We start from the raw sequence: 14707 nt of genomic DNA, 5'->3' as shown, positions 1-14707 counted from the left end.
GCCAATGACTTTAAGAAACTTAAAACAGCATTCAATGTGTTGCTTACCTTACGAACATGGGAAACAGAATAAATTACGTTCCCAAATGAATCCTTTAGTTAAGGTATATCTATCTATACATGAAAAGTGAAGTATAGTTTTTATAATTGTGATAATGTCTGTGTAATTCAGAGTTAAAGCACTTAGACTTTTTGGAGGACTGCAGGAGTTTTAGATCTCAACTCGTTGAATAGTAGCTTCAATTCTCCATTCTATTTTGTGTACAGCCACTGCCTAAGAGTACATACTAATAAAAGAAAATGGACCTTTGAATAAAACAGACTTTGATGGGAAAGGCCTTAGGATTTTCTCTATTTCTTCTGCCTCCCACCTGATAAATAGCTCTGTATAGTGTGTGGGTGGAAAAAAAGAGTGAAACTGTATTTCCTTAACAACTCAGAGGCCATAAAGTTTGGATATGTTCTTTAGGTTGATCCTAAAGCTGTAATATGCTTTGAGCCCTGGATGACTCATAAAAGTGCACTATAACCTTAGATTTGTGCTTTCCTGATCTGCCTTTTTTTTAAACTAATTTATTTATTTATCCTTGGCTGCGCTCGGTCTCTGTTGCTATGTGCAGGCTTTCTCTAGTTGTGGTGAGCAGGGGCTACTCTTCGTTGTTGTGCGCGGGCTTCTCATTGCGGTGGCTTCTCTTGTTGTGGAGCACCGGCTCTAGGCACATGGGCTTCAGCAGCTGTGGGACACGGGCTCAGTAGTTGTGGCTTGCAGGCTCTAGAGCACACGCTCAGTAGTTGCGGCACACAGGCTTACTTGCTCTGTGATATGTGAGATCTTCCCGGACCAGGGCTTGAACCCGTGTCCCCTGCATTGGCAGGCGGATTCTTAACCATTGTGCCACCAGGGAAGTCCCTCTTGATCTGCCTTTAACCAAATGGTTTGATTGCTTTTTACATTGCTTTTTCATGACTACAGTACAACTAAGCAACCATTTTGTTCTTTGTGGGATCTCAAAGAAATAGGGTGTATTGATATATGCAACACATGAACTGTGGAACTGAAGAAATTAGTGAAAAATTGAAGATAATAAACACTCTTCCTGAAATATCTGGATATTTGAAGAAAGAGAAACCCTTTTCTGTTGGCATGAATTATCTAAATTATTCTTTTTAACCTTTCATTTTGCTTGGTGTGCATACACAGCCAAAGTGTTTACTCAAAGGCTTGCTTTAGTCTTGCTTTCAAATCTCATTCATTGCTTTCTGACCATCTCTACTTCCTCATGAGATATAGGTCGTTGTAAGCCTAAGATGCTATGATTTTTCCCACTAATCTTAGAGTCTGCCTAACAATGTTTATTCAGTTTTTCTTAACCCAAAACTTCACTTTAATCTCATTCAACTCTCCTAGGGATTGATTTAATATTTCACATACTCATCTCAGTTAAGCAATAAATAAATTTAATTGAAAAAAGCCTCAGAAAAAAAAAGCACAGAAAGTATGATAATATATACTCTTTACTGAGCACCTGTTATGTGCCGGGTGTTTTACATGAGTTATCCAAAGTAATCTTCACAACACCTTTATTAGATAGGTATTATTATCACCATTTTATATCGAAAGAGCAGAGACTCTCAGGACAGGGATAGAACCCATGACCTAGTTTGTTTTGACACTCTGCCCTCCCAAACACTAGGCTCTACCCCAAGCAGGCTTTTGAACCAATGAGAGGTAATGAAACCGATTTTAAAAGGTAGCTTGTGGAGTTGGTCTTATGTGAGACCTCATTTTCTTGAGAGCTTTCTGTTCTGTTATCTGCTTATTCTAACACATCCCTAACAGAGATAGCAAAGCCCTTTAGTTCTGCAGTAGCAAATGTGGAAAGATTGCCATTTTGACCTTCTCATATGCACACATAGAATTTATTTGTTGTGGAACAGCACTTGTTTGTCTAGCAGGTTAACTATGCAAAGAGACTCTGACTTTTGTTATTTCAAAGGATGAAAACGAATAGGAATAACCTCAAGTCTTTATAACCACTCCTTTCTCTCTTCATAAAACAAGGTATCTTATGTGTTGGGTTGTTACTAGGAGCCTAATAGCTCACACATAAATTGCCCTATCAAAACCCAACATGCTACTGAGCTCTTTAGGATAATTTAAAAAATCAAATCCAGTCAGAAATCCACTTATAGATTAACATTTTTCCTCTGTGTCTCTGAGTTAGATTCATTATCAATTCAGCACTGAAAAAGACATCAGAAAGTTGCCTTAGTAAATATTCTGGCCTTCTTTACTTGAAAGTAAATACACGAGCAATTTGGAAAAGGCTTAACTGACGCACAGGACCATGAGGTGTTAGTTTTTAAATGGGAGAGTTAGCACCAATTCTGAAAAACATGGCCAGAATCTTGGCTTTAAAAATATTGATTTTGGTCAGATTGAAGAGAGTTGATTAGACCATGGCTAGTTGTCAGATTCACATGTCATGTTTGCACTAATCCTTCTTTTTAACTCTTGCTGAGCGAATTAACATCACAGAAAAGGAAAAAACTGGGGTATAAATAACACAGTGGAGTTTGGAAGGTGCTTGTCTACATACATACATATATGTATCCTGAGTATTTAAATCTTGTCTCTGAACCTACAGATAGTTCTTCTGTCCACCTCAAATATTAATTATTTTGGCTGGAATGTTAGTTCTACAAAATGATAAATGAGTCACATTAGCTCATTCTTGCTTGCAGTCTTTCCAGAAAGAGCAGCTCTTGATTTTCTATGGTTTTGAAAGTTAAATATGATTTTTATATCCCACATTAGCAAAACCTGTTCATTTTTTAGCATGATCCTACAGGGTAGAGTCTTTATATAATTGGAAAATTTTAGACTTGGAAGTCTTTGTACTTTAGATAAACTTGTAACTTGTATAAGAATAAGGGAGGCAAAGAACAGGAGATATTTGAAGATGATCATGGAAAGTGAGGAGACCAGAATTACCAGTTACTGAAGAGGAAGCTATCATTGCCATGGCCAGGAGCACAGGCTGAAAGCTACAGAGAGCCAGACGAATCACTTACAATCTCTATCCTGTATGTTTTTTTTTTTTTTTCCGGTACGCGGGCCTCTCAGTGCTGTGGCCTCTCCCGCTGCGGAGCGCAGGCTTCGGACGCGCAGGCTCAGCGGCCATGGCTCACGGACCCAGCCGCTCCGCGGCATGTGGGATCTTCCCAGACCGGGGCACGAACTCGTGTCCCCTGCATCGGCAGGCGGACTCCCAACCACTGCGCCACCAGGGAAGCCCTATCCTGTATGTTTTATATTGGAACTCTTCTTAGTTTAAGAGGAGACATCAAATAATAATAATAAAGACAATAATAATAATAGGAAATATTCACGGTGTGCTCTGTGCCAGACATCTTTCTAAGCCCCTCACCAATGATACCTATAAGGTAGGAACCATTATTATCCCTATTTCACAGATGAAGTTACTGAGGCACAGAAAAATTAAGTTACCAAAAATCACACAGATTAGTGGACATACCATTAGTATTTAGGGTATTGATTCTGCAGCTTGTATTGTTAACCTCTAAATGTTAACCTCTAAATGTTAACTATGAAGATGAAAAATTTTTATATTTGCTTCTCTTCTCAGTGTACCTTATGTGGAAATGACCCTATTAACATCTTCCAATGCTTTCTGTTTCAAGTCTTGACTTTACTTTTACTGCCATGTCCTTCTCTGCTTAATTACCACCTTGCCTCCTTTCTCCTGTTTGCCACCATCAGAGAGAAGGTTTGGGCTTTCCAGATGCTGGGAGGGAGTATGATATGACCCCAGCAGACTCCCTGATAAGTGCAGCATGGCAACGTGTTCCCTGGCAAGTTCACGGGCTCCACCCTCATGAATAGTAATGTGACCTTCTCATCTAAATTAGGGCTGTGAATATGAGTCTAGATAATTTTGTTTCTTTATCTTTATTCCCTATTCAGGTTATAAAGTTTTAAATTTATTATGAGAGTGCAGTAAATAAAACTTGTGGAATCTTTTGGATTATTCAGCCTGTGGGAGCTAAAGTAAAATATGCCTTAAGAGCGACTTCCTTAGCACAACTGGTAATCAAGACAGATGCTGATTCTTTCTAAGGGCAGAAGCTGAAGCCTGAATATAGTTATGATCAAAACCGAAAACATTTCACATAGCCCACCCACACTCTGAAGAATGCAGACCAAGTATTCAACATTTATGCTCTAGGAAAAAAGAAATAACACTTGGAAGCCTCTAATGAGAGTGTGTATGGTGATCCATCTATGAATATGGCTTGTGTACAATAGAATTGTTTGGATTTGGAAAGAAAAGAAGGATTATTTATAGGCCTTTCTTGCAGATGGTGCATGGCTGGCATACGGATGAATTTGCATGCTATTCGTGCTACAATTCATTGGGTTCATGTTTTCATGACAGTAGGTGTTGAGCCATCTGAAGGCTGTGATTAAAACAATAGCAAATTCATTTAGAAAAAAATGTGTACTGTCACATTCACTTGATGATTTCCTTTACTTTGAGAATTATCAGTGTTAAAGATCAGTGAGCTAAGAGACATATCATTTTATTACCTACTTCCCTCCTTTTCAGAACTTTTTTAGTGAAGATTGTGTTCTGTGGCCTCAGCATTCGAGCATCTTAAAATCAATGATGCTTCACATCTCTGCAGGGTGAAGAGAGCTGTAACTCTCTGAAGCTAAACGATGCCTTTTGAAAGGCATAAATTCTGGCCCAGAAGTGGTGGTGAGGAGATGGGATAGGAGAGGATCGTTTTACAGAGAGTGAGAAGACTCTCTGTAGGGAAACTGCATCCCAGATAGAAGTTGAAGAGGAGAAACATTTAGAGTTGGAAAGATCTCTGGGTAGGTGGTTTTGCTGTAATTAACTATGAGAAAATAAGTCAGTTATCTTCTGTGAGCTCTATTAAAAAAAAAAGTGAGAGTGATCTGCCTATTTCAGAGGTGTGTTGTGAGGAACAAATGGGACAGTGCTTTATGGAGTGGGTATTGAAATATGTTCTTATTAAATTCAGTGTGCATGAGATTGTGCTAATCACTTCAGGGGATGAAATGTGAATAATACTTGGACTCTCACCTCAAGCTAATTGGGTAGATAAAATAAGCACCTAAATAAATATAACTAGTAGATTGCAAAACCAGTAAATTGTTTTATGTAAGTTAAAGAGTGATTTTCACCATTTAAGACAGGTTGTCTCTGCAGCAGTGGCTCTCAAATCTGATTGTGCATTAGAACACACATCTGGGAACTTTTAAAACATATCAGTGCCAGGTCCCAGTCGCAGAGATTTTGATTTAATTAGTCTGATATGCCCCACTCACCTCCTCTGCACATTCTCATTAAAAAGAGAAAGCACCCCAGGTGTTTCTAATATTCAGTACTTCTCAAACTTTAACTTCATCAGAATCACCTGGAGGGCTTGTTAAGCCTTCACTTGCTGGGCCCTTCCCTGAGATATTCTGATTCACTAGATCTGGAAACAGGGTGAGAATTTATAGTTTTTAGAAGTTCTCAGGTGATACTGATTGTCTGCAAATCATACTGCAGAGCTAGTACATGCTTTTGATTTTACTGTTAATGCTGTTGTATGTAGTACACATATTATTTATTTAAATTTATTTATTTATTTTTGGCTGGGTTGGGTCTTCGTTGCTGCGCTGGGGCTTTCTTTAGTTGCAGCGAGTGGGGGCTACTCTTCCTTGAGGTACGCAAGCTTCTCATTGCTGTGGCTTCTCGTTGCGGAGCACGGGCTCTAGGTGCATGTGCTTCAGTAGTTGTGGCACACGGGCTTAGTTGCTCCACGGCATGTGGCATCTTTCCGGACCAGGGATCGAACCTGTGTCCCCTGCATTGGCAGGTGGATTCTTAACCACTGAGCCATCAGGGAAGTCCACATATTTATTTCTTCTTGGCTGAAGAAAGTGGGTGGACACAAAAGTCTATCCATTGGTCAAGCGGTAGGAATAGTTTCACAGGTGGGAAAATCAACACTGTGACCAAAATGAACACAATATCACGGGATCAAAGAGATAAACCTGCTGACAGAAAAATGTCATACAAAGGATGCTCACTTAACAGATGTACTAGTTTGAAATTATCCTCTAAGAAGAGAAGGCGTTATTTAGGGATACCTGGTAAGCAATGATGTGTTCAGCAAAGGAGATTTTGAAAGAAAGTTTTAGATTGGGAAGGGAGCTCAGAATCCTTTTCTCTGGAAATATCTCCCTAAGCAACAGAATGAATGATTCACCTTTCCAATTCCTTGGGTATCAGAATAGCTAAAGCAACATAGCATAATTTTCAGAAATAGAACCCTATTAAACTTTCACAGCCCATGTAAGATGCCAGTGAGAAAATGTGCAAAATTGATCATTGTGTCTTTATTACTTGAAGAAGGATAGAAGGGCACTCAAGGTTGATTTGAGTGTTAAAATGTATGAATTGTCTATTTCCCGAGGAGTGTAAATCCTAAATGTCCATGAACAGCAGTTATAGGAGACTCTAGGGCTTCAGTCACCTTGAAATTAGGAAAATGAGAAATTTGCCTTGCCAATTTCTTCCCTAGGGTGAATAGTTGAGAGCTGAGGCTTTGCAGATGTGTGGATGGAATAACATCAGAGAGAAGAGCTAATACTTTCCTGTTTTATCACCTTCTTTTCATCATAAATATGTTTTATGAGTGAAAGACAGGAGGCTGTTTGCCAGTGCATCCTTTTTTCTTGCCATGCCCCACCAATCACAGATTGACTGGGGAAAAAGGGGTTTTAAATACCTATTAAAGTCAAAATAAAGGAAAATTTCAGTAGAAAAAAATATCTGATAAACTTAGTTTTAATCATGAAAAAATAAAACAGCAATATATGAACTTGCCCTTGTATGGCAGTAGAATAGATGAAACCCAAGTAGGATTCTGTAGACTTCTGTTTCTCCATTCAGAGTTGCAGGAGGAACATCTATAGTCTTACCAGACCTGAATCATATTAGTTCAAGATGACACTGTTTAAGGCAAGAATGTTATTAAGGAAGACTGAGATGGTTAATTGGATATAAATGGAGATTATATTATATTTTAAAGCAGGCATTATAGTTTATATAGTCTACAGTGTTCAAAAAGTCTTTTTTAAGGATCACTTAAAGTAACACAAAAGGCTATAGAAATTATAAAACAAATACTAAATTAGCATCACAGGCACAGTCATATTTTATCTCTATCAAGTTTACAGTGAAAAAGAACTTGCAGCAGCAAAGTTCTGTTTTTAAACAGGGGCTTAAACACTTGCAAACCTCCTTCTCTGGGCTGGATGATATTCAGTCAGATGAGTTGACATAATGATAATACATGTGAAGTTTGGCACTCCCTTTATATCTTGGCCTTCAAAAACACCATTTCCTTCTGCACCTTCTCCCACTCCCTCTTGTTCTTGTCCAGTATACAGACTTCTCTTCTTCCATGGCATCGTTCTTTTCCCCTGTGTTCACACTCCCTTTCAGTTATTCCCACATAACTTCAATAATAACTTTTGTGTTGATGACTCTTTAACTCTATCCCAGACCCAGATAGCTTTCTAAAACCACTCTGTATGATTGCTTCTTGGTTAATGCCTGGTTAGCACTGGTTTGTGGGCACTTTAATTCAATGTTCTAATACCCAATGCTTGTTGTATCTTCTGCATCCCCTGTTTTGTTTAATGGAGCCATGATTCTTGCTGCTTAAGGCAAAAACTTGATAATCTTAAAGGACTGCCCCTCTTTTACCTCCTACAAATGGCCATTAGCTTCTGTTAGAGTCTACTAAATGTCTCTTGAAGCTTTTACCATTACTCTTTTAAAAAGTAAATTTTTGTTTGTTTTGTCATCAGTGTGGTTAATTTTATGAAAAGGAGTTTAAATGTAGTCAAATTTTTATACAAAGGTAGAATGCCAGGTGGTGACCTTAAGAAACAGGTGTTGTCTTTTTCATTTTTTTCACACACACACACACACACAACACACACACACACTGTATTTTATTTTTACAAGAGATAAATAAACTGACACCAGGCATTGTAAATGGATGACCACAACAAAAGCAACAATGATTGCAATTACCAAATACGAAACACACTCATACTATGTCATAATATTGACATTCAGTCCAGTAATCCTGCACTGTAACAGCTCCTTTACTTTGCAGTGAAAATTGATTTGTATATTTTTTGCCTCTGAGTCCTTGTGGGATTTTTTTTTTATTCAAACAGAAAGTCACAAAAATTATAATCATCCTCAGCAGTTCAGTCAGTCCCATGTAATTTTTTTTCATCTTCATCTTTTGTTAGCACTTTTTATGAATTCATCAGTTTTCCATTAGAGTTCTGAAAATGCTTATTCATTCAGTTCAGCAGTATAGTCAGTTACCAGAAACCTGTACTTGTCACAGTCTTTTCCATGAATTCCTTGAAGATGAAACCTTTTTATAGGAACATATTTGCAAAAGCATCAGAGTACACCCAGAACTGTCTGTAAATGACAAAAGTCTGAAAAATGACCACGATTAAAGATTTGATGAAAGTTCATAATAATGCAGTTGACAAGGAAATTTAGTTATTTCTGAGATATACATTTTAAAGTAATAATTAGAATTATGACTTATAACATTATACCAGAACATATAAGATTTTTAGAAATTTCATGTAATGTCTGAAACATTTATATTAATATATTTCCATACAAATAACACAAAGAAAGTTTAGTGTTAGTTGTCTTTTTATACTTCAGGTTCGTATTAGTCATCAGTTTTATACACATCAGTGTATACATGTCAATCCCAATCACCCAATTCAGCACACCACCATCCCCACCCCACCGCGGTTTTTGCCCCTTGGTGTCCATATGTTTGTTCTCTACATCTGTGTCTCAACTTCTGCCCTGCAAACTGGTTCATCTGTACCATTTTTCTAGGTTCCACATGCATGCGTTAATATACGATATTTGTTTTTCTCTTTCTGACTTACTTCACTCTGTATGACAGTCTTGAGATCCATCCATGTCTCAACAAATGACTCAATTTCTTTCCTTTTTATGGCTGAGTAATATTCCATTGTATATATGTACCATATCTTTATCCATTTGTCTGTCGATGGGCGTTTAGGTTGCTTCCATGACCTGGCTATTGTAAATAGGGCTGCAATGAACATTGGGGTGCATGTGTCTTTTTTTTTTTTTTTTTTTTTTGCGGTACGCGGGCCTCTCACTGTTGTGGCCTCTCCCATTGCGGAGCACAGGCTCCGGATGCGGAGGCTCAGTGGCCATGGCTCACGGGCCCAGCCGCTCCACAGCATGTGGGATCTTTCTGGACTGGGGCACGAACCCGTGTTCCCTGCATCGGCAGGCAGACTCTCAACCACTGCACCACCAGGGAAGCCTGCATGTGTCTTTCTGAATTATGGTTTTCTCTGGGTATATCCCCAGTAGTGGCATATGCTGGGTCATATGGTAATTCTATTTTTAGTTTTTTAAGGAACTTCCATACTGTTCTCCATAGTGGCTGTATCAATTTACATTCCCACCAACAGTGCAAGAGGGTTCCCTTTTCTCCACACCCACTCCAGCATTTGTTGTTTGTAGATTTTCTGGTGATGCCCATTCTAACTGGTGTAAGGTGATACCTCATTGTAGTTTTGATTTGCATTTCTCTAATAATTAGTGATGTTGAGCAGCTTTTCATGTGCTTCTTGGCCATCTGTATGTCTTCTTTGGAGAAATTTCTATTTAGGTCTTCTGCCCATTTTTGGATTGTGTTGTTTGTTTCTTTAATATTGAGCTTCATGAGCTGTTTATATATTTTGGAGATTAATTCTTTGTCCATTGAATCGTTTGCAAATATTTTCTCCCATTTTGAGGGTTGTCTTTTTGTCTTGGTTATGGTTTCCTTTCCTGTGCAAAAGCTTTGAGGTTTCATTAGGTCCCATTTGTTAATTTTTGTTTTTATTTCCATTACTCTAGGAGGTGGATCAAAAAAGATCTTGCTGTGATTTATGTCAAAGAGTGTTCTTCCTATGTTTTCCTCTAAGAGTTTAATAGTGTCTGGTCTCACATTTAGATCTCTAATCCATTTTGAGTGTATTTTTGTGTATGGTTTTAGGGAGTGTTCTAATTTCATTCTTTTACATGTAGCTGTTCAGTTTTCCCAGCACCACTTATTGAAGAGACTGTCTTTCTCCATTGTATATCTTTGCTTCCTTTGTAATAGTTTAGTTGCCATATGAGTGTGGGTTTATCTCTGGGCTTTCTATCTTGTTCAATTGATCTGTGCTTCTGTTTTTGTGCCAGTACCATATTGTCTTGATCACTGTAGCTTTGTTGTATAGTCTGAAGTCAGGGAGTCTGATTACTCCACCTCTGTTTTTTCCCTCAAGACTGCTTTGGCTATTCGGGGTCTTTTGTTTCTCCATACAAATTTTAAGATGATTTGTTCAGGTCTGTAAAAAAATGCCATTGGTAGTTTGATAGGGATTGCATTGAATCTATAGATTGCTTCGGGTAGTATAGTCATTTTCACAATATTGATTCTTCCAATCCAAGAACATGGTATATCTCTCCATCTGTTGGTATCATCTTTAATTTTTTTTTCAGTGTCTTATAGTTTTCTGCATACAGGTCTTTGTCTCCCTAGGTAGGTTTATTCCTAGGTATTTTTTTCTTTTGGTTGCAGTGGTAAATGGAAGTGTTTCCATAATTTCTCTTTCAGATTTTTCATCATTAGTGTATACGAATGCAAGAGATTTCTGTGCATTAATTTTGTATCCTGCAACTTTACCAAATTCATTGATTAGGTCTAGTAGTTTTCTGGTGGCGTTTTTAGGATTCTCTATGTATACTATCATGTCATCTGCAGACAGTGACAGTGTTACTTCTTCTTTTCCAATTTGTATTCCTTTTATTTCTTTTTCTTCTCTGATTGCCATGCTAGGACTTCCAAAACTATGTTGAATAACACTGGCGAGAGTGAACATCCTTGTCTCATTCCTGATCTTAGAGGAAATGCTTTCAGTTTTTCACCATTGAGAATGGTGTTTGCTGTGAGTTTGTTGTATATGGCCTTTATTATGTTGATGTAGCTTCCCTCTGTGCCCATTTTCTGGAGAGTTTTTATCATAAATTGGTGTTGAATTTTGTCAAAAGCTTTTTCTGCATCTATTGAGATGATCATATGGTTTTTGTTCTTCAGTTTGTTAATATGGTGTATCATATTGATTGATTTGCATATATTGAAGAATCCTTGTATCCCTGGGATAAATCCCACTTGATCGTGGTGTGTGATCCTTTTAATGTGTTGTTGGATTCTGTTGGCTAGTATTTTGTTGAGGATTTTTGCATTTATATTCATCAGTGGTATTGGTCTGTAATTTTCTTTTTTTGTAGTATCTTTGTCTGGTTTTGGTATCAGGGTGATGGTGACCTCATAGAATGAGTTTGGAAGTGTTCCTTCCTCTGCAATTTTTTGTAAGAGTTTGAGAAGGATGGGTATTAGCTCTCTTCTAAATGTTTGATAGAATTCACCTGTGAAGCCATCTGGTCCTGGACTTTCGTTTGTTGGAAGATTTTTAATCACAGTTTCAATTTCATTACTTGTGATTGGTCTGTTCATATTTTCTGTTTCTTCCTGGTTCAGTCTTGGAAGGTTGTATTTTTCTAAGAATTTGTCCATTTCTTCCAGGTTGTCCATTTTATTGGCAAAGAGTTGCTTGTAGTAGTCTCTTAGGATGCTTTGTATTTCTGCGGTGTCTGTTGTAACTTCTCCTTTTTTATTTCTAATTTTATTGATTTGAGTTCTCTCCCTCTTTTTCTTGATGAGTCTGGCTAATGGTTTGTCAATTTTTTATATTTTCTCAAAGAACCAGCTTTGAGTTTTATTGATCTTTGCTATTGTTGTCTTTGTTTGTATTTCATTTATTTCTGCTCTGATCTTTATGATTTCTTTCATTCTGCTAACTTTGGGTTTTCTTTTTTCTTCTTTCTCTAGTTCCTTTAGGTGTAAGGGTAGATTGTTTACTTGAGATTTTTCTTGTGTCTTGAAGTAGGCTTGTATAGCTATAAACTTGCCTGTTAGAACTGCTTTTGCTGCATCCCATAGGTTTTGGATCGTCTTGTTTTCATTGTCATTTGTGTCTAGGTATTTTTTTATTTTCTCTTTGATTTCTTCAGTGATCTCTTGGTTATTTAGTAGCGTATTGTTTAGCCACGATGTGTTTGTTTCTTTTACGTTTTTTTTCCCGTAATTGATTTCTAGTCTCATAGCATTGTGGTCAGAAAAGATGCTTGATATTATTTCAATTTTCTTACATTTACTGAGGCTTGATTTGTGGCCCAAAATGTGATCTATCCTGGAGAATGTTCCGTGTGCACTTGAGAAGAAAGTGTAATCTGCTGTTTGGGGATGGAATGTCCTATAAATAACAATTAAATCTGTCTGCTCTATTGTGTCATTTAAAGCTTCTGTTTCCTTATTTATTTTCATTTTGGATAATTTGTCCCTTGGGATAAGTGAGGTGTTAAAGTTCCTCACTATTATTGTGTTACTGTCAATTTTTTTCTTTTATAGCTGTTAACAGTTGCCTTACGTATTGAGATGCTCCTAAGTTGGGTGCATATATATTTTTAATTGTTATATCAATCTTCTTGGATTGATCCCTTGATCGTTATGTAGTGTCCTTCCTTGTGTCTTGTAACATTCTTTATTTTAAAGTCTATTTTATCTGATATGAATATAGCTACTCCAGCTTTATTTTGATTTCCATTTGCATGGAATATCTTTTTCCATCCCCTCACTTTCAATCTGTGTGTGTCCCTAGGTCTGAAGTGGGTCTCTCGTAGACAGCATATATATGGGTCTTGTTTTTGTATCCATTCAGCAAGCCTACGTGATTTGGTTGGAGCATTTAATCCATTCACGTTTGAGGTAATTATCGATATGTATGTTCCTATGACCATTTTCTTAATTGTTTTGGGTTTGTTTTTGTAGGTCCTTTTCTTCTCTTGTGTTTCCCGCCTAGAGAAGTTCCTTTAGCATTTGTTGTAGAGCTGGTTTGGTGGTGCTGAATTCTCTTAGCTTTTGCTTGTTTGTAAAGCTTTTGACTTCTCCATCGAATCCGAATGAGATCCTTGCCGGGTTGAGTAATCTTGGTTGTTGGTTCTTCCTTTTCGTCACTTTAAGTATATTATGCCACTCCCTTCTGCCTTGTAGGGTTTCTGCTGAGAAATCTGCTGTTAACCTTATGGGGGTTCCCTCGTATGTTATTTTTCGTTTTTCCCTTGCTGCTTTTAATAATTTTTCTTTGTCTTTAATTTTTGCCAATTTGATTAGTATGTTCTTGGCATGTTTCTCCTTGGGTTTATCCTGTATGGGACTCACTTGCGCTTCCTGGACTTGGGTGGCTATTTTTTTCCCATGTTAGGGAAGTTTTTGACTGTTATCACTTCAGATATTTTCTCAGGTCCTTTCTCTCTTCTCCTTCTGGGACCAGTATAATGCGAATGTTGTTGCATTTAATGTTGTCCCAGAGGTCTTTTAGACTGTCTTCATTTCTTTTCATTCGTTTTTCTTTATTCTGTTCCGTAGCAGTGAATTCCACCATTCTGTCTTCCAGGTCACTTATCCGTTCTTCTGCCTCAGTTATTCTGCTGTTGATTCCTTCTAGTGTAGTTTTCATTTCAGTTACTGTATTTTTCATCTCTGTTTGTTTGTTCTTTAATTCTTCTAGGTCTTTGTTAAACATTTGTTGCATTTTCTCAATCTTTGCCTCCATTCTTTTTCCGAGGTCCTGGATCATCTTCACTATCATTCTGAATTCTTTTTCTGGAAGGTTGCCTCTTTCCACTTCCTTTAGTTGTTTTTCTGGGGCTTTGTCTTGTTTCTTTATCTGGTACATAGCCCTCTGCCTTTTCATCTTGTCTCTCTTTCTGTGAATGTGGTTTTTGTTCCACAGGCTGCAGGATTGTACTTCTTGCCTGTGCTCTCTGCTCTCTTGTGGATGAGGCTATCTAATGTCTTGATGGGAGGGACTCGTGGTGGGTAGAGCTGACTGTTCCTCTGGTGGGCAGAGCTCAGTTAAACTTTAATCCACTTGACTGTTGATGGGTGGGGCTGGGTTCCCTCCCTGTTGGTTGTTTGGCCTGAGGCATCTCAACACTGGAGCCTACCTGGGCTCTTTTGTGGGGCTAATGACAAACTCTGGGAGGGCTCAGGCCAAGGAGTACTTCCCAGACTTCTGCTGCCAGTGTCCTTGTCCCCACGGTGAAACAGAGCCACCCCCCACCTCTGCAGGAGACCCTCCAACACTAGCAGGTAGGTCTGGTTCAGTCTCCCCTGGGGTCCCTGCTCCTTCCTCTGCATCCCTATGTGCACACTACTTTGTGTTTGCCCTCCAGGAGTGGAGTCTCTGTTTCCCCGAGTCCTGTCGAAGTCCTGCAGTCAGTTCCCACTAGCCTTCAAAATCTGATTCTCTAGAGATTCCTCCTCCTGTTGCTGGACCCCCAGGTTTGGAAGCCTGACATGGGGCTCAGAACCTTCACTCCAGTGGGTGGACTTCTGTGGTATAAGTGTTCGCCAGTCTGTGAGTCACACATCCATCAGTTATGGGATTTGATTTTACTGTGATTGCACCCCTCCTA

The sequence above is a fragment of the Phocoena sinus genome, chromosome 2, assembly GCF_008692025.1.
Source record: "Phocoena sinus isolate mPhoSin1 chromosome 2, mPhoSin1.pri, whole genome shotgun sequence".
In the NCBI taxonomy this organism is placed as follows: Eukaryota; Metazoa; Chordata; class Mammalia; order Artiodactyla; family Phocoenidae; genus Phocoena; species Phocoena sinus.
This window is presented reverse-complemented; position numbering follows the sequence as displayed.